Source organism: Molossus molossus, unplaced genomic scaffold (assembly GCF_014108415.1).
Source record: "Molossus molossus isolate mMolMol1 unplaced genomic scaffold, mMolMol1.p scaffold_m16_p_11, whole genome shotgun sequence".
In the NCBI taxonomy this organism is placed as follows: domain Eukaryota; kingdom Metazoa; phylum Chordata; class Mammalia; order Chiroptera; family Molossidae; genus Molossus; species Molossus molossus.
The window spans coordinates 18,078,678-18,097,506 of record NW_023425346.1 but is presented as its reverse complement, the minus strand read 5'-3'; the positions used below and the strand labels follow the sequence as shown (position 1 = coordinate 18,097,506).

The 18,829-nt window shown below is 48.1% G+C and overlaps 1 protein-coding gene across 2 annotated transcripts in view; it reads right to left on the bottom strand.

Moving 5' to 3' along the window:
* Positions 1-17,824, bottom strand: part of MGAT5 (alpha-1,6-mannosylglycoprotein 6-beta-N-acetylglucosaminyltransferase) — a 295,024-nt gene extending 277,200 nt beyond the window's left edge. The window contains exons 1-2 of one of the 2 annotated variants that reach the window (XM_036254997.1): positions 17,730-17,824; positions 4,351-4,400 (exon numbers count right to left, since the gene is read on the bottom strand). The gene's annotated coding sequence lies outside the window, so the exon portion shown is untranslated. Of the gene's footprint in view, positions 1-4,350; positions 4,401-9,152; positions 9,300-17,729 lie in introns of those variants that run through there. The other variant, XM_036254996.1, reaches the window with a different exon arrangement.
* Positions 17,825-18,829: the final 1,005 nt, after the last annotated feature.

Genomic DNA, 18,829 nt, shown 5'->3' with positions numbered 1-18,829 from the left:
GGAACTCTCCGTGGGCCCCGGATGGTGAGCTGTGGGCACATTCCCATAAGCCATCTCGAGGTTCAGACCCAACGAAGTTAAGTGGATGATCAGCCAACCATCAACCCAGCTAAACTAACATGGGCTCTGGTCCCGGAAAACGGCCACGGGGAAAGAGGACATGACCAGAAACCTGTTGATGGGCCTTACCGACGCTGATTAACCTCAGGGAGGGCCTCCGCCTTCCCGGCAGCTGCTGTCTGCCCATCATTCTCAACCTGGAAGGCAAGTGAAATGGCCCTCACCCCCGCCTCCAGGAGATGGACACCCATGGAGGAAGCCCACGCTGACTCGGGGAGAAACGAGGTTATTCTGAAAGCGAGTGGCCTGTGTGTGGCAGCAAGTGGATGGAGTATTATGGGATGTGGAGACAGCATCAGCTCTGCCGGGCAGGGCCGACTGGCCTGCCCACTGTAAGGGAGTCCTGACCCAGCTGGAGAAAGGACTGAAGCGCACACCTCCCTGAAACTGAATGAGGAAGGCAGGTGGTGACGAGGGCCGTGACGAGCAGGAGCCATGATCACTGGGGGTAAGGTGGCCCAGGTGGCCCCCACCCCCCTCAGAGAGTGACCACGCTGGGCCTGGTGCAGGTCTGGGTTCCGGCAGACCTCATTTTTAGAAGGTCCAGGGACAAAAGGACAGTGACTTGGACATAAGCATCTTTCGCAGGTAATGAGACGTGCGTCGTGAGTGAGACCAGAAAGGCAGGGTGTGTCCTACTAAGTTCGTGGGTGTCCTACTAAGTCTGCGCCTGTTTGGGTACCGCCTGTCTGGATATTTGAAATATTTAAAAACTTTTAAATATTGTTTCCTAGTAAAGCCAGAGAACAGACACAAGATGCTGTTTTGAAACCTCCTGCCACCATCTGGGAATTCTGACTAGATCCAGTCAAACCCGGGCACGCCGGTGAAGACAGCTGGCCTGGTGACGAGACCCGGGGCTGCCCGGAGCCCGGACCTCTGCCCTGCGGCCCCACCTTCCACCTTCCCCTCGGGCCAGGGCAAGCGAGGTTCACTCCACCTGCTCCTCTCTCAGTAGTGGGCAGTGGCTATCTGGATGGAGTGTGGTTTCTCTGACTCCGAGGCCCTTCTGGAACTGAGAAAGAGGACTGAGATGCGCCACAGGCCAGGGCCAGGAAGGTGACAAGCACTCCTCAGGTGACAATCTGTGACAAGCCTGTGGCCACCATTGAGCTGGCTCAAGAGCCTGTCCCTGCCTGGCAGACCATGCGCTGGACCGAGCTGCACGGCAGACCAAGCCAGGCACTCACACTGCGTGAGACGCGACAAATTCCTGGGAGCCGCAGACCTCTGAGCACAGGCAGGGAAGGGGTCTCACTTGAACCACTCCTGAGGCCTGCTATCTAAATCCCCAATTCTGTGATGCCTCTTTCAAGACCGCTCATCTCTGACGCCAACAGGAAAACATCATTAACTTTAAGTCCATAATCTGGATCTGTCAATTAATGTATTTCAACGTCAGCACTACCGAGCTAAAAACACAGGCAGGTGCTGCGTCCTGACGTTTCCGTCAACGACAGAACGCACACAGTGGTCCCGTGAGATTATCCTGGCGCTGAAGCAGCTGTCACAATGTCACAGCGCGGCATGTTCTGCTCGCACGTGTGGTGATGCTGATGTCAACAGACCGACTGCGCTACCAGCGGCACGCAAGCACCGCACGCCCAGCCGCGCACAGTGCGCAACATCTGATCACAGCAAACAGCTGGTTTATGCATTTACTACTCTGTATGGTTATTTCAGAGTGTGCTTTCTACTCACAAAACAGTGCGCCGTGTCACGCCCGCAGGAGGCCGTGTTTACCGCCTCTCGACTGCATCCCTTTCCCTTGATTGCGTCTTATTGCTCTGCACAGTGACGTGCTGTACGCGCCTATGGCCTACAGCACGAAGGCCAGATGACCCAGGCTGGCGTGGTGCACTCTGTGTTCACACGACGAAATCGCCTAACAACGCGCATCCCAGAATGCATCCCCGTCGTTAGGTGGCACGGGACTGCAAAATGAAATTGTTTTTCTACCTACACCTTTTCTTCTTTACATTCGTTTGCTCAGCTCATGGTGGTGCCACGCACCAGACTCTGTGCTAGCCACTGTGTCCTCAGGACATTTCCAGTCTAGACAGAGCCACAGGAAGTAAAATGGACCCAGCTTCATTCTGCCCTTTCTCCTCTTTGGCAGTGTATGTTCACGTGATCTATGGGGGTGGCTTTGGCTTCAAGTTTATTTTTACCATAAACATTGCATCTTTCTCTTCCAGTCATGTCAAGGAGCCAAGCTAGAAACTGGTTCTTTCAGAAATTAAGGCATAAAAGATTAGGGACGGGATCTACCCACCCATTTGAGAAACATTTTCTGACATCAGTTTCCCGGTAATATCCTCTCCCCCCAAGGGTTCCATGGTGGTCAGAGTGAAAGATTCACTTGTTCTTAGACGCCAATAATCTCCCTGATCTACGCTGACTCATATGGTTGCACACAAACCTAAGCACAAAGCCAGGACAGCGTCTTCCTATCTAAACCTACCTCCTGGAAGACCCAACTGTTTCCAATCTCCTGGCGCTGCCAACGTGCGTAAAGGCCATGTGCTTTATATTCTGAAGGCTATTTAAAGGATTATAGGAAACGCAAAATCATCCGTGATATGGCTTTCAAGTCATAAATGTCAGTGACAGCCAAGTCTGCTGTGCTGGGAACTCTTCCAACAACAGGTTGACAACCACCCAATTCGATCGGCCTGGAGGAGGCTGACAGACAGCTGCTCTTTCCCTAGTTATTCCTAAAGGAGCCAAGAGGCCTCTCCAAAGGCAGCTAGGTATGCGTGCTGGGGGGAAGGTGACACATATGTGGTGGCAGACAGACAGAGCCCAGGAGTGCCGCATGACAGCAGCCCGTCTGCCCGCTCCATGAAGGCTGCCAGCCACAGTGCAGCGCTGGGAGCAGGACAGTGCAGACGCTGCCATAGAAAACTAAAATAAAAGCACGCCACAGCACAGGAAAGGCAGAAAGATGCTCATCCCTCCCACAGCAACTAGGTATCGGGGACCAGAGACCCGGCACCAAGGCCCCAGTACTCCCAGCGGCCATGCCTGACAACTCACGGAGAACAGCCAAACAGACATCCCTCCCTGCGACCACTAACTCACTTCCGAACAGAACCTTGACGATAGGAGGTTCTGCTGGCCAGTCTCTGAAATGAAGTCCCATTTCCCTTAAGTAATGTGTGTGGTGTCTGCACGTGGGGGAGGGGAGGAGATGGATTAAATATGCCTGCTGTAGAGCACACAAAATTCCCACGGTCTTTAGAGATGTGAAATCCCTTTGAGATTCTGAAGAGGACATTTCCTGTTTCTCTTGTTTCTCCCAGCAGGACAGACTCTCAAGGAGCCAGCCAGAGAGAAGTCTCTGATAAAAGTCCCGTGGTCACATGGTTTTCAAGTTCTAACTTCAAGGCTTTTATTCACATCATTCATCTGCTTGTGGGTTGCTGGTGAGTTTTAATCCTGTGATGTTGTTAGATACAAAGCTTGTTCAAAGGCCCACATATGTGAAAGAAACAAGAATTAGGAATGCTTAATGTTTCATTCCGTTGGCCCCCATAACCTTGACACCCATATCCTATCAGCCTGTGAAATCCAAATTTTCTGCTCCCTAGTTGAATGTCTGATTGACCAAGGTAACTCTCAAAGGGAGCCTGCACAGTGGTTTCAGGCTTCACTGACCATTCAGACAGGTAAACAAAGAAGTATTTCGCAAACTGCTTGCTCCATAAAGCATATTCATAACTGGGGACTTTAAGACAATGTCATCCTTGAGCAGTGGTTCCTTGGTAAGAGACACAGTTCCGTAACCGGGCAAGCTTTATGAGTCACACCCCGTTCCCTGCCTTTTCCGAGGTTCGCACCACGATCCTCTGTGTAGGTGTCGGTTGGGTTGCCCTGAAGGGGGCTGCCCTTCCATGTAAGTGACTAGGCCTAATCAAGATCAATAAACATGTGTTTGATAATGATTAAATAAAGTAGTAAATGACCTTCTGCTGCAGTCACTTTACTAATTCTAGACAGATGAAATGTCCTTACCAAATTATCCCCAAAGATTAAGTCCACCAGGCTTTAACCAGATAGCCAGAGATGTCCCCACAGGTTTGGGTTGTACTGGTAGATGACAGCGTCTGTATTCTGATGGTTCCAAAGGCTAACATCTGACTCAACTACTTGGTCTTCTCCCTCCCAAGGTCAAACATCTTGGATCTGAGCTTAGCCAGGTAAATATCTGCTTACTCCAGTACTTACATGGCCTAATGGACCCTCCGCCGACGTCCGCTTTAGAACAGTGATCGCTCCTGAAATCACAAGGACAAAGATATTTTTAAGTTTCTCCTCTTTAAGGACTTGATTCACTGCAAACAGAGAGGCTGACAAAGAGCTTCTATGAACTTTGCTTCTTCCATTTTGGAACCCACAAGCCTTTTAAGATAGTCTCCCTAAAAAAGGATACCTAAAAATAGCTAGGCGAGAGGCCCTATCACTTCAACTCTAGAGGCATTTGTCTAAAAAACTGTGTTATCTCACTTGCCAGGATCCAAACCCACTGGTGATTAGTTCAGCAGGAGCATGGCTGAATTTGGCAAAGACGGATCACCTGCACAGAAATACTCTCTGCTCCAAGTCTCAGGAGGCATTAAACCAAAGCTTTTACCAATCCTAATGCTTTCCGGATTTGACCATATTAATACGCACACACGGCTCCAAGTATATGTATACACACAATTTTAACAATGAATAGCTGTATTACAAAAAAAAACAAAAAACAAAGGAGTTTGCCATGAGATGAAGCCAACTGAATTACACACCTGCTCACTCAACTATAACAGATTACTTAGAGCCACTTCACCTTGAAGAATAAAACCCAAAAAGGAAATGAAAAGCCGTTTTACAAATATATCTACTATGTGCTTCTATACAGCTAATATTTCCCTCTACAAAACACCTTTATAAAAGAAGAAAGGTGGGGAGGACATGCCTTTTAACAGAAACATGCAATGTGTATTCCACCGATTTGTGGAATCTGTCAGCAGAGATTCTAAAACTGAGGGAACTGAACAGGGTGGGAAACAAGTAGAGAGAGGCAGGGAGGGAGGGGGAAAAAAGACCATGCTGCACAGACCCATGTGCAAGCTGACTGCCCACAGGCTTTGTAAGACAACCAACTGGTCTACCTTCTACTTAGGACCCTCACATAAGAATATATACAATTTTCTGCTGGAAAATGTGAATTTTGTTATTTTTAATCTAACCAAGCCAATTCCCTCTTTATATGGTCTGTAGCATCTAACAGCATTAACATTTTGTCTCTGTCAACAATCTCTGAGCAATACCAGAGGGTGGTAAACTGGGGCAACTTGGGAGAGCAGGTTCAGGCCTTGGTCATGCCCTGTCCACCACTCTCCGTGGAAGAGTCCGGCCTCACAAAACTGAGTCAGTGCCAGTGACCGTGTGGCCACCTTTTTATACCAGCTTCTGTTTGAGACAGTTTTGAGGTAAAGGACTGGTTTTTGAAACTAGATATTCATGATGCAGAAAAACCTGCTAAGTCCAATAAGTCCAATCATCAAGATATATATTGAGAAAAAAGAGACAGACTCATAGAAAGCAGACTGATGGTTGCCAGAGGGCAGGGGTTTGGGGGGCTGGGTGAAAGGTGAAGGGATTGGGAAGTACAGACTGGTAGTTACAGAATAGTCATGGCGCTGTCAAGTACAGCATAGGAAATATAGCCAATGGTACTACTGTAATAACTATGTATGGTGCCAGGTGTACAGGAAATATCAGGGGGAACACTTTGTAAAGTATATGATTGTATAACCACTATGTTATGCACCTGAAACTAACAAAAAATACTGAATGCAAACTGTACTTTTAAATTTATACACACACACACACACACACACACATACACCTATTGACCTGGCCGGTTTAGCTCAGTGGTTAGAGTGTCAAAATGAAGGGTCTCTGGTTCGATTCCCAGTCAAGGCCACATACCTGGGTTGCAGGTTCAATTCCCAGCCCTGGCCAGGGTCGTGCAGAAGGCAACTGATCAATTTGTCTCTCTCACATTGATGTTTCTCTCTCTCTCTCCCCCTCCCACCCTTCTACTGTATCTGAAAATCAATGAAAAAATATCCTCGGGTAAGAATTAACAACAAGAAAAAGCCTATAAAAAAGGAATGTTAAAAAAAAAAAAAAGAGAGAGAAGGCTTCTGGTCAAGATGGTGACATAGGTAAATGTGGTCTTGCCTCCTCCCACAACCACATCAAACTTACAACTAAACTATAAAACAACCATCATTCAGAACCACCTGACATCGAGCTGAATGGAAGTCCGACAACTACAAAATTAAAGAGGCCACCACACCGAGACTGGTAGGAGGGCAGAGACTAACGGGCTGGTCCCACACCCACATGTAGGGGAAAAAAATCAGGAGGGACACCTTGGCTAGGCAGGTCCTCCCAAAGAGTGAGGGGTCCCTGGCCCACACCAGGCGTCCAGCTCAGGGATCCAGTGCCAGACAGAAAAGTCCCCATAACTTCTAACTTCTGGCTGAAAAAACAGGGGGAACTGAGGCTGAGGGAGGCTGCAGCTATGGGAGCCCCAGGCTGTTCCTCTTAAAGGGCCCGCACATTAACTTACTCAAACATGCTCCCTCTGAGCGTGGAGGGAAAGCAGTTTGAGGGGCACTAGAGACATACAGGGAAGAACTGAGCTATTTGACCTCGGGATGAGGGCTGGAGAGGTGGCTTTCTCCTGGACAGAGGTGCTTTCAGAGGCTCATGTTGCTTCGGTGAGCCCTTCCCTGGGGCGGCAGACAGTCACCATATCTGGGACTCCAGCAACCTGGCTCACACTGTTGGCCCCGCCCTGGTGATTATCTGAGGCCCCGCCCACCCAACTTTCAGGCCCACCCAAGCTATTTCCAAAGGCTTTACCATAGGATTGGCCTGCCTTGGATGCTGCTTCAGAGTTTCCTATAAACTCTCAAACAAGCAGCATCTGGTCTCAGCGAGCCCCGTGCCTCTCATGAAGTGGCCCCAGGCCTGGCACTAGGAGCAGCCAGCCTTGGTTCACAACTTGGCTTTTCTTGGACACCTCCAAGCCCAGCACAAGAAGCAGCCTTCAGCAGATCACTTTGTAGCTTATGCCTGGTGGCCCTCGATAGAACACAGGCAGTGGCTGACCTTGCCCCAGAGCCAGCACACCCAGTGGACAGCTTCAGAACACATCAAAACATCACCACCCAACCACCTCCACAAGTGACACACTCAACGAGCAGACTCTGGGTACGAGAGCCTTGCTGAAGTAAGTCTTGCTCTGTGTGGTGGGCCCCTGCACAGCTGATCCTCCAAGGTAGTCAGAGGTCAGTGGTCAGTGGGCACAGCCAGTCCTTGCAGCTGATCAGCCTGAGTAAATCCCTCCCATTGATGTGCCAACAGTAATCAAGACTTAATTACAATAGAAGGGTGTATAGGGGTGCACCTCGGGAGCCCAGCTGGGGTGATCAGGGAGGCTGAACCAAAGGATCCTACAGGACACCTGCAACAACAGGTCACCCTATGAAGCCTAGGAGACATAGCAACTCTACCTGATACATAGAAACAATCACAGGTAAGCAGCCAAAATGAGGAGACAAAGAAACATGTCCCAAATGAAAGAAAGAACAAAACTTCAGGAAAAGAATTAAACGAAATGGAGATAAGCAATCAATCAGATGCAGAGTTCAAAACACTGGTTATAAGGTTGCTCAAGGAACTTGGTGAGACATTCAAGGGATTTAGTGAGACCTCCAAGTAACTTAATGAGACCTCCAAGGAACTTAGTGAGAACATCAACAACATAAAAAAGGACCAGTCAGAAATAAAAGATGCATTAACTGAAATAAAGAATAATTCACAGGGAATCAATAGTAGAGTAGGTAAAGCCAAGAAGCAAACTATCAATTTGTAACATAAGGAAGCAGAAAATACCCAATCAGAACAGCAAAAAGAAAAAGAAATTTAAAAAAATGAGGATAGTGTAAGGAGCCTCTGGGACAACCTCAAGCGTGCCAACATTCGCATCATTGGGGTTCCAGAAGAAGAAGAGAGAGCAAGAAATTGAAAACCTATTTGAAAAAATAATGACAGAAAACTTCCCTAACTTGGTGAAGGAAACAGACATATAAGGCCAGGAAGCACAGAGTCTCCCAAACAAGTTGAACCCAAAAAGGTCCACACCAAGACACATCATCATCAAAATGCCAAAGGTTAAATACAAGAGAGAATCTTAAAAGCAGCAAGAGAAAAGCAGTTCATTACCTACAGAGGAGCTCCCATAAAACTGTCAGCTGATTTCTCAAAAGAAACTTTCCAGGCCAGAGGGAGTGGCAAGAAATATTCAAGGTGTTGAAAAGCAATGACCTACAACCAAGATTACTCTATCCTGCAAAGCTGTCATTTAGAATCCATGGACCTATCAGGAGTCCCAGACAAGAAAAAGCTAAAGGAGTTCATCACCACCAAACCAGTATTATATGAAATGTTGAAGAGTCTTCTTGAAGGAGAAGAACAAAAAAAATATGAACAATAAAATGGCAATTAATACATATATCAGCAACTGAATCTACACTCAAAAAGAACAAACAGAACAGAAACAGACTCATAGATACAGAGAACTTTTTGTTGCTTGCCAGATGGGTGGGGGCTGGGGGGATGAGTGAAAAAGATGAAGGAATCAAGAAGTACAAATTGGTTGTTAGACTGATGAACCTCAAAGGGAAGGGGGGAGATAGAACAAAGAACTTCTATGCATAAATGCATACCAATGGACATGGACAATAGTGTGGGGAAGGCGGGATTGGGGAGGAGGGGTTCAATGGGGAAAAAAAGGGGGGACATCTGTAATACATTCAACAATAAAGATGAGTTAAAAAAAAAAAGTATTTTGACAAAAACAATCCTAAGCATTTTAGTCAACGTCAAAAACACCTCATCCAAGTGAAGTGGTCTAGGCTAAAACAATGAAAACCCATGTGCCTCAGACCTAAGTAATACCAACTTACTTTGAGCTGTGACTCCTCTCTGCATATTTCCACACACATCTCATTTGACACTTCACATGCCAACTGTCCTCGTCAGTGCTGGGAGCGAGTGCAAGGGCACTAAGGTGGTGTGAATCACACCAGCAGTAACAGTGTAAGATCCAAAACATGTTCATGATGTGCCAAAAAAAAAAAAAAAAGTTCATTGCCCCTACCTCCCCCACTGCTTTCAAATCTGGATTTGTTTTTCTTTAATAATACACTAATTAATAACTCAGTTTTGATTTTACCTTAAGAATCAGACACGCTACTCCCTGAGGCATACAAAAACTACTGTACTACCCTTGGCTGTAAACATTAGCAAAATTCAGTCACCAAGAAACCAAAAGGCCACTCACGTCTATCCTCAGCAAAGCTTCAGTGTCCAAATCATCTTAAATATCATGCCCTGCAGAGCCAAGGATATAACATCAGTGGAAGTTTATAGCCATGTCTAGCTGTTTCTACAAAGAAAATGTTGAAGGAAGTCCTTTTCTCCTTTCTTATTTTCAAACAGCATCACTCTGCCACTTTTATCAAGATTTCACCAAAAAAGCCCTGACAAGTTTGGTTTGGGGGTTAGAGCGTCAGCCCTCAGACCAGAAGGTCGTGGGTTCGATTCCCAGTCAAGGGCATGTACCTGGGTTGCAGGTTCTAACCCTGGCCTCAATCGAGGTCGTGCAGGAAGCAACCAATGGATGTGTCTCTCTCACATCGGTGTTGCTCTCTCTTTTTCTCTTTCCCTCTCTTCCACTCTAAAATGTAAAAATATCCTTGGGAGAGGATTAAAAAAATTTTTTTTCACCAAAAAGTACCTTCTCTGGGGACTGGCTTATGCTTTGATTTTCCTCCCTTTCTTAATTATACCAAAACTGTGAAAGCATTTGTACATAGAGATCATGGAAATGTAATTTAATCTAGAAAAAAGAACAGGCAGCAATCACAGGAGACAGAGGGGCTAGGAAAAACTGGAATCCCATTCTCAACCAACATTTGCCTCTTTCACTGTATATTTTGGATAAAAGATAATGCACCTGGCCCATGAAATAACCTAAAGATCAGCTCTGTACTCTAGGGTGGCATTCTATTAGAAATCTGCATTTCAGTTTCTCGCCTCTATCCCTAAACCTTTCAAAGAACCTCTAAAAGTGTGTGGTGAAAAAGCAAGCATGTTCAAGGACCACGGTGGCAGTGTAGACTCTGGATCTGAAGACACGACGGTGGCCAATTCTAGACCTGTGGGTCTCACACATCCCCACCCGTCATGCCCTGCAGCACTGGAATCTGCTGGGTTGATCCCTTTTCATTTATAATCAAGCGTTCATCCTCTTATTCCTTATGGGCAAGTTGCCTCCAAATAGAGAATCTCAGAATCTTGATGCACAACAACCATGGAGATGACTCAATGCAGACTTCCCCTCGCTCTTCCCTTCCTGCAGCCGAATACACTGGGCGGCTCACGGGAAACACCGAGGCTGGCCTGCATTTATTAGCGTGAGAAGATAGTTGAAGGAAGGCTGAAGTTCAGCCTAAAATATCTTCATGTCTAGAGAAAAGATTTCAAAATGATAAGATCATCTAGTGGTATTCACTAGGAACAAATCATTGCGTGTTTATAACTTTAAGTCCTTTGATCCTCCTTATCGAACATCAGATGCTCACGCAGGAAAACACACCATAATTACAATACTGGCTGCACTCAGCTTGCCTCTCACGTTGGGCAGAGCAGCTAAATTTACCGCAGGACACAGTGGAAGTCTTCCCAGTCACAAAGATCTTGAGTGGTCCTTGACATCAGAACTTAGCAATCTTAACCTTAAATACGTTTGGCTTCATCACACTTCAAAATTTCTAGCATCTTTCCATTTCAGTGAGGCCTCTCATTGAGCCTCCCCTGAATGCTTCCCAAAATATATAATCCAACCTAAATCTGCCCCATTGCTCACACTGCCGGGACCCAAACACAGGGCTACCACGCACCCTCCAAGCCTCTGTCTTCTTGTGTCGGAGGTGACCACCGGGCCTCAGTCAGAAACAATGGCAGGATTCACGAGCTAACACAGCAGGACCAAAGAGCACAGCGGCCGCATCAGAGGGGCAGCGAGCCCTCTACACGTGTTGGTGGTTATTATTGGGGCTGCTATTGCTCTAAAAGGATAACAGGTTAACGGGATAACAGGAGGGCAGTTCTGGAGCCAGTCGGAGGCCTGGAAGCACAGCCTCCTGGGGTGCCCACTGTGCCACCCTTTCATTCTGCTGGCAGCAGGTGTCACAATGACAACGATTTAGTGCCTAGGGCCCTAGAATACCCTTAGTTAAAGTGACGGTCCCCAGGTAAAGTGTTTGATGTACAAATAAGACAAAATGTATTTAGACCTTGTGACTTCCAAATCCAACTCGGGTTATAGAGGTAACGCTGTAGCCACCAGTGTTCCCTCAAGATTCTGCCAAGATGACCGAGGGCCAGGAGTCCTGGGAGACCAGTTAGCTAGGGTTGAGACTGTTTTTCATGTTCACTTACAATGTCACAAAGAGCAAATCCCTGTTATAAAACTTGCATACCAACCCAAACAAGATTTGGTATTTCCGTCAAAATTATTTTAACAGGCACTAGGGAATTAATCTTAAAATTTCTGTTTCTGGAACCATCTCCAAGTTACACCTGGTCTGTCCCTCAGCCTAACGGTTCCCATTGTGCAGTCCCTGAACCAGCAACATGAACATCATCTAGGAAGTTGTGACACACAAAAAATCTCAGACCCCCACACACCTACTGAATGAGGAACTCTGAGCCGCCGGCAACCTGAACAAGCCCTCTAGGAGGGGCCTGGGAGGCACGCTCGGGTTCAGGAGCCACGGTCAATAGGCTATTAACATGTGGGCTGGGCCACTGCTGAGGAAGCTCTTTTCCTTAAAACATTATCTGGCATTTTTCTGTTCCTTAAACACCAGCTATAGAATGATGTCAACTGTTCCTTTTTATTTTTAAATCCCCATGATGAGGCTGAGGATGATTCATTCACCGCCTTACGTGATCACTGAAATAGTATGGCTCCTTCTCTCCTGCCCCTAATGGAAGGTGACTGCTGCCTGCTATTTCCGACGTAATTACAGGAACACGCCAGTAACACAAGTTTGTCCTTTATCAACCCCAGCAAACGAGGTAATAGAGTGGTAATTATAATACTCCATTCTTTTCCATAATGTGTTCATCCTTTGAAACTGATCATATCACATGTCATAACAAGGGCCTGGCATCAAGCTTAGTTTACTGTAAACAGAGATCAAAACTGCAAGTGTTTGGACAAACCTTTTTCTATTGATAGGAAACAAGTATGCATTAACCATGTGGCTTTATTTCATTTATCTCAGTGAAATGTGGGGAAAAAAAATGATTTAATGCTTATTATGCATCCTAAGGTGACCTCCCAATGCTGAATGGTCTTAGCACCAGACACCACCCATCATCCAACTAATTATCGAAGCAAGAAGCATTACGATGCACTTCCTAAATAATAAATACCCCTTTTCCATACCAATAATTGGCTGAAGTGTGTATTAATTCTGAGGAGTTAATTTCATACCTGCTGTGAAATCTCCTGATGAATTGTGAATACTAACATGTTATTAATTTCCCTTTCCTTTTTGATTAATTTCATACTTATGCTGGGTGAGAAAGGCGAGATTAATAATGTCTCTAAGACAATGTTCAGTTCTTGTAAGATACTAAATCAACCTCAAGTGTTCAAGTAAACAGAACACAGATAAGGAAATAATGATGGAATCATCTCTAGGAGGTGTGCAAGGTGCCATGCGAATGAGGTCCAGATACCCAGAGTGCTCACGCTGGAGATTCTAGTTCGTACTCTCGGGGCGGAGGAGAACGAGCGCTGGAATTCTGAAAACCGCAACTCGCACAGATGAACTGCTGCCCTTACCACTGACTGGAGACCTGGATTTATTCATCGCTACAATTCTCAAGTTCCCACGGGTCCCTCTGTGTTCTTTTTTGGTTTTGTTTTTTGTTTGTTTTTTATCCTCACTCAAGGACATTTTTCCACTTTTTGTTCAGATAGAGTGGGAGGAAGAGAGAGAAAGAGAGAGAGAGAAACATCGACGTGAAAGGGACACATCGAGTGGCTGCCACCCACACGACCCAACCAGGGCCGGGGACAAACTGCAACCGAGGTATGTGCCCTTAGCGGGAACCGAACCCGGGTCTCTCTGTACCGCAGGCTGACGCTCCAACCGCTGAGCCAAACCGGCCAGGGCCCTCTGTGGTTTATTTAGTATCTTCACAACCTGGTTTTCTCTCGACTCTCTCTACTCGATGTGGGAAGAAACAGGTCTCCCTCGTCGAAGGGCATGAAGACAATGAGGATGAACTCAGTCCCATCACGCAGTTTTAGGCCGTCAGGGGCCTTGCGGACATATGCTCGTCTTATTCTGATAATAACGCCTCCATCAACTGAAAAAGTGCTATGTGTCAAGACACTAGGAGGTCTGTATAAGTTACCTAACATAACAGCTCTTTGAGGAAGTACTATTACGTACATTTTGCAGATAAAGAAATAGACTAAGAAAGCTAACTATCTTGCATGGGGACCCCCCAGATCTGTCAGGACCCCACATCGTCCTGCCTCCCCAGGAACGCGAGTAAATGGACCGCTGACAGCTCCTGGACATCGTTCCAGAGGATCTGAGAGCGACAGGCGTGCCAGCTTCCTCTAAGCAGCTCTCGTGGGTCAGCGGGCTCCCGCTGACCCACGTCTGTTTCGAGTTCCAACATTTAAATACAACCTCACACTTCTACGCTTACTAGATTTTCTACTGTCCACTGGAGTACCCTGTGGCTTAAATCTCCCTTCACAAACAAGTGAACTAAGACGGATACCCACGTCCTCAGTGCAGCTGTCAGTCACCTGGCCACTGTCTAGGGCGGTGATCTCCAACGGCAGCCCCTACTACATGTAGTTATTTAAGTGTAAACTAATTAAAATTAAATAACAAATTCAGTTCCTCAGACACACTAGTCACACTTCACGTGGTCAACACGTGGCCCGTGGCTACGGTGACGGACAGACAGCACAAACATGGAACCTCTCCATCGTGGCTGAAAGTTCTGCTCGCCAGGGCTGGCACAGAGCTGCTTCAAGACAAGCCTCCTCCCCGCAGAGCGAAAGGCAGCATCAGACTAACTGTGGCAATACCTAGGAGTCTTTACGTATCCCATTTTAAGGAGTAACAGTCCCTGAGAAGTTAAGTCACTTGGTAAACTTATAAATAAAGCCAGCAGACTGACCACATAGAATACAAAGCATCAGAAATGAGAGGCAATAAAACACCACCAGCCCTAGCCAGTGTGGCTCAGTTGGCTGGAGTGTGGTCCCACATAAGGAAAGGTTGCGGGTTCGATTCCTGGTCTGGGCACATACCTAGGTTGTGGGTTCGATTCCTGGTTGGGGTGCCCACAAAAGGCAACCAATCAATGTTCTCTCTCACACTGATGTTTCTCTCCCTCCCTCCCTCCCTTCCCCTCTCCCTCCCTCCCTCCCTTCCCCTCTCCCTCAGTTAAATAAGCACATCCTCCAGTGAGGATTAAAAAAAAAGTAAAAGAAAAAAGAAACAAGACCTTCCGTCCTTCAGGCTTAACTACCGTGTGCAACCGCAGGTCAGGCAGGAATCACTCGAAGCACCACACCTGTGTGTGCACAGCCACCCACACAGGGCCTCCCTGGGGCTCGTCCTCACCAAAGCTCTCTCTGAGTGAGGAGTTCATCTTTGCTACTTCTCCTTGGCAAGATCAAGTCCCCAGATTTGATCCCCTCTTTCTAATTATTAAGGAAATCAATGCAAAGAATCCACCTTCCAAATCACCGTATTTCCTACCACTCTCACTCCACTGCTTCACTAACAACTGGATAATCAGCGATGAGACCAGCTCTTGGTGACCATGGTAGTCTGACAGCAGGCTAGAACAGAGGGCCTCCACCCCCTTGTCACTCGGTGACACCTGACCTGGAAGGAGTTACTTGAAAGATTTCCAGAAATTACAAACTTGAGAAACTCTGAGTGTACCTCCTATTTGGGGGAGAAACTGAGTGTGCCTCCTATTTGGGGGAGGATCCTAACCCAACAGGCGGTTAGTACTGGATCAGAACAGCCTCAGGTGGGACAGTGATGAACAGGCCAGGTCACTGAGGTGACTGTCAACTGTTAGAACCTGCAAGTGCCTGAATGTGCATTTCTCCCCCTCACCCGCCCAGGCCTTCACTGCTTGTCCTCCCTCTCTGCTGTCTGTGCACAAGGGATTGAACTCTGTGCCCGGGACAAGCCAGCGCCCATGGCTGCCCACACGGGTCTGTAACGTGGTGGATCGAAGTCTGAACGCCACCTGCACTGCCATCTCCTTCAGGCAATTTTAGCCCTTGATGGTTCCAGATTCAAACTGGTATAAAGGTCAGACCGACGCCTCTTGCAGCACAGTGATAAAGTAGCGGACAGGAATTTTGTAAACTTAGGACAAGAAATCAAGGTGGAGCTCTTTTTAATATGCCAATCAATTCATCGTTGGGGGATGGGGTGATGATTAACTAACATGTTCCTCCCTTAGAGGCAACTAATCCTGGATAAAGGTTCCTCTCTCCTCTCTGTGTTCCCAACTCAGTCACATTGGTGGTTTCTGCCTCTTCCCAGCATTACTCACCTCTGCTTAAGGACCAACTGAATTACCCTAATGAGAGTTCCAGCCTTAACCCCTTCCTGCCCAGTAGCTCACAACAATCGCTTTGTAACCTGGGGACCATCCTCCAGCCTCGTCCCCCTTCCCTCCCAATCCATTCCTGACCACCTAGCACACGAACCTTGGGAAGCCCCCCCACCCCCCAGGCCTTTCCACTGCAATAAGGTGGCTTAGGAACCACCTCAAAGATCAAACCCTGGCCTGGGAGGCCCTCCAGAATCAGGAAGAACTGCTTTGCTCAAGCCAGCTCGTCTGCCCTTCTTCAGACTGTACCAGCCCCCACGCAGGCATACGGCATTTTACTGCGCTTCACGGGTATTGCGTTTTTTCAAATTGAAGGCAAAGACCCCTCCACCAGCAAAAAGATTACAACTCACTTTTTTACAATACTCATTTTATTATGGTAGTCTAGAACTGAACCCACAATATCTCCAACGTGTGTGTGTGTGCATCCAAGATGCCCTTCCATAACACAAACAACATCTTCTCTGGGGAACTTTCCCAGACCCGAAGGGCCCGCGCCCTCCTGCGTGTGGCAACACCCATAACCACACTGTCAACTCCTCAAGAGCAGGACACGCCTTACCCTTCTTGGTATCTCTAAATAGCATTTCAGACCCAGAGTCTTACACAAAATCAACACTCTGCAAGTACTTGATAATCCACTGAAAATAGTTTCTGTCCATGCTTGCGAGTTCATTGTTGCAACGGCGGATTCTCCGTCCGTAAGACCCCTTCAAAATGTCGTTTGCACACTGAGCCCATGAAATCTCTAGGCTGAGGGAAGGAGACCAGGCTCCACCCAGACTCAGGCTGCTGTGACTTCCAGCTCCACCGTTTATTTATCAGGCGAGGCACAGGACCTCTAAGCCTCAGCTTTATCTTTTGTGAAACCAAGGTACCAACAGTGCCAATGCCTCCAGGCTCTCTGCACCTGAGAGATAATAAAGCACTTAGCACAGTGGCCAGCACACAGCAGGCCTTCAATAAATGTCACCACTACTCCTTTTACCCCTATTATCAGTAAATCTCCTTAAGGGTACACACAGCATAGTAGAAATAATAGTTATGAGAATGACCTGTGTTCAAATCCCAGCTGTTCTGATCCCAGCTGTGGGCCTTGTGGAAATTACTCAACCACTCGGCTTCAGTATTTTCATCCGTAAAATGGGATAATCATCAACCTCAAAGGGTTAATCTCAGGAAATCTAACAAGCAAATGAGGGACTATACCTAAAGTCCCCCGTACACAGTCAGCAACTCGGCGAGTGACATTTATTAAATATGATTGTAATTCAGTCAAAACACAACTGGAAAGAAAAAACCACCTGTGTCCGCCTCCCTCATTTCACTGTCATCTCCTTCCAGTCACATTCTTTACCTCTCAGAGCTGGCCCCCCTCCCAGGCCTCAGCCAGGGCCCTCACAGCGACGCAGGAACGGGACCCGAGGCTGCGAGGCGACCCGCGTGTGCACCCTCACATCTAGTGCTCCGCCAGTCTCCAACATCCTGGCCACACTGACAACACCGTGAGGCCATTCCGGAGAGGAAAACACTGGTACTGCCGACTGCACTTGGCAGACGCGTCTAGGACTGAACCCTCCTCACAGAAAAAGAACCCAAATGCAGGGAGAAAAAGCCAGATTTGAAATCAATACTCAGACACGTGGATAAACCATCACAACCCCAGGAAAGGCCACCCCCCACAGGATCATACCCTCACTGGGAAGAAAAATAAACTCAACTCTTTCAGATCAATTTGCAAGTTTTTGAAAATGCAGAGGGGAAGTGAGAACAAAGAGAAGCCTGGTGCTCACAATCTCCCCTTCCTAGGGTCCCGTGGTTCCTGGCTTCCACCTCCTCCAAGCTCCCATCCAGGGGCTCAGGAGGCCCAAGGCAGCAAATTCTTCTTGGCCCGGGTCCCTCAAGTGCTGGAGGGGAGAGGAAGGGCAAGAAGCCAGTGTCAGTTATATGAGTTACCAGGTAACCAGGTTCCCACAAGAAATGTGTCTCCGCGGTGAAGGTCTTACGCCACAGGGCTGAAAAGTGACTTCACTTCCTTCCCACTCTGCCAGGCTCAGCCCAGCACCCAGTCCCCAGGCACTGGGCTTGCTCAGACATACAGGCCCTGACACAGTCCCGCTGGGTCAACTGAAGTGAGGACAGTCCTTCCCTCTGATGCAGCCACGGAAGGCTTGTGGGAACCCAGGATGAGTGAGCTGTGCTTCACAAGGGCACACACTTCTCTACAGAGCTGCAAACTCACTGACCATCCCCGAATACTCCAAGCAGACGTCTGCATCCACGCAGCTCCCCCGCATCCACGCAGCCGTCTGCATCCATGCAGCTCCCCCGCATCCACGCAGCCGTCTCCATCCACGCAGCTCCCCCGCATCCACGCAGCTCCCCCGCATCCACGCAGCTCCTCCGCATCCACGCAGCCGTCTGCATCCACGCAGCTCCCCCGCATCCACGCAGCCGTCTCCATCCACGCAGCCGTCCCGCATCCACGCAGCTCCCCTGCATCCACGCAGCCGTCTCGCATCCACGCAGCTCCCCCGCATCCACGCAGCTCCCCCGCATCCACACAGCCCTCCCGCATCCACGCAGCTCTCCCACACCCAAGCTTCCTCACCTCCTCACACCACCTCCACTGTCCACACTCCTTCCTCACCCCCTCAGGGCTCCCACGTGCTCCTTGCTAAAACTGTGAGGTCTGTGGCATGCTCCTGGCTGATGAGAGCCTGAAGTTCACCAGGAGTTTCAGATAACACTAAGGACCAGCGCAGAGCCTCAGCTGGCAGCCCTATCCTTGTCCTTTCACCAGATGGCTGGAGGAAAGAATGACCTCGGAGGGCCTACAGACCATCATCAGGTGCCGGGTGCGAGGCAGGGCAGGAGGAGCAGCCTTGCCCTC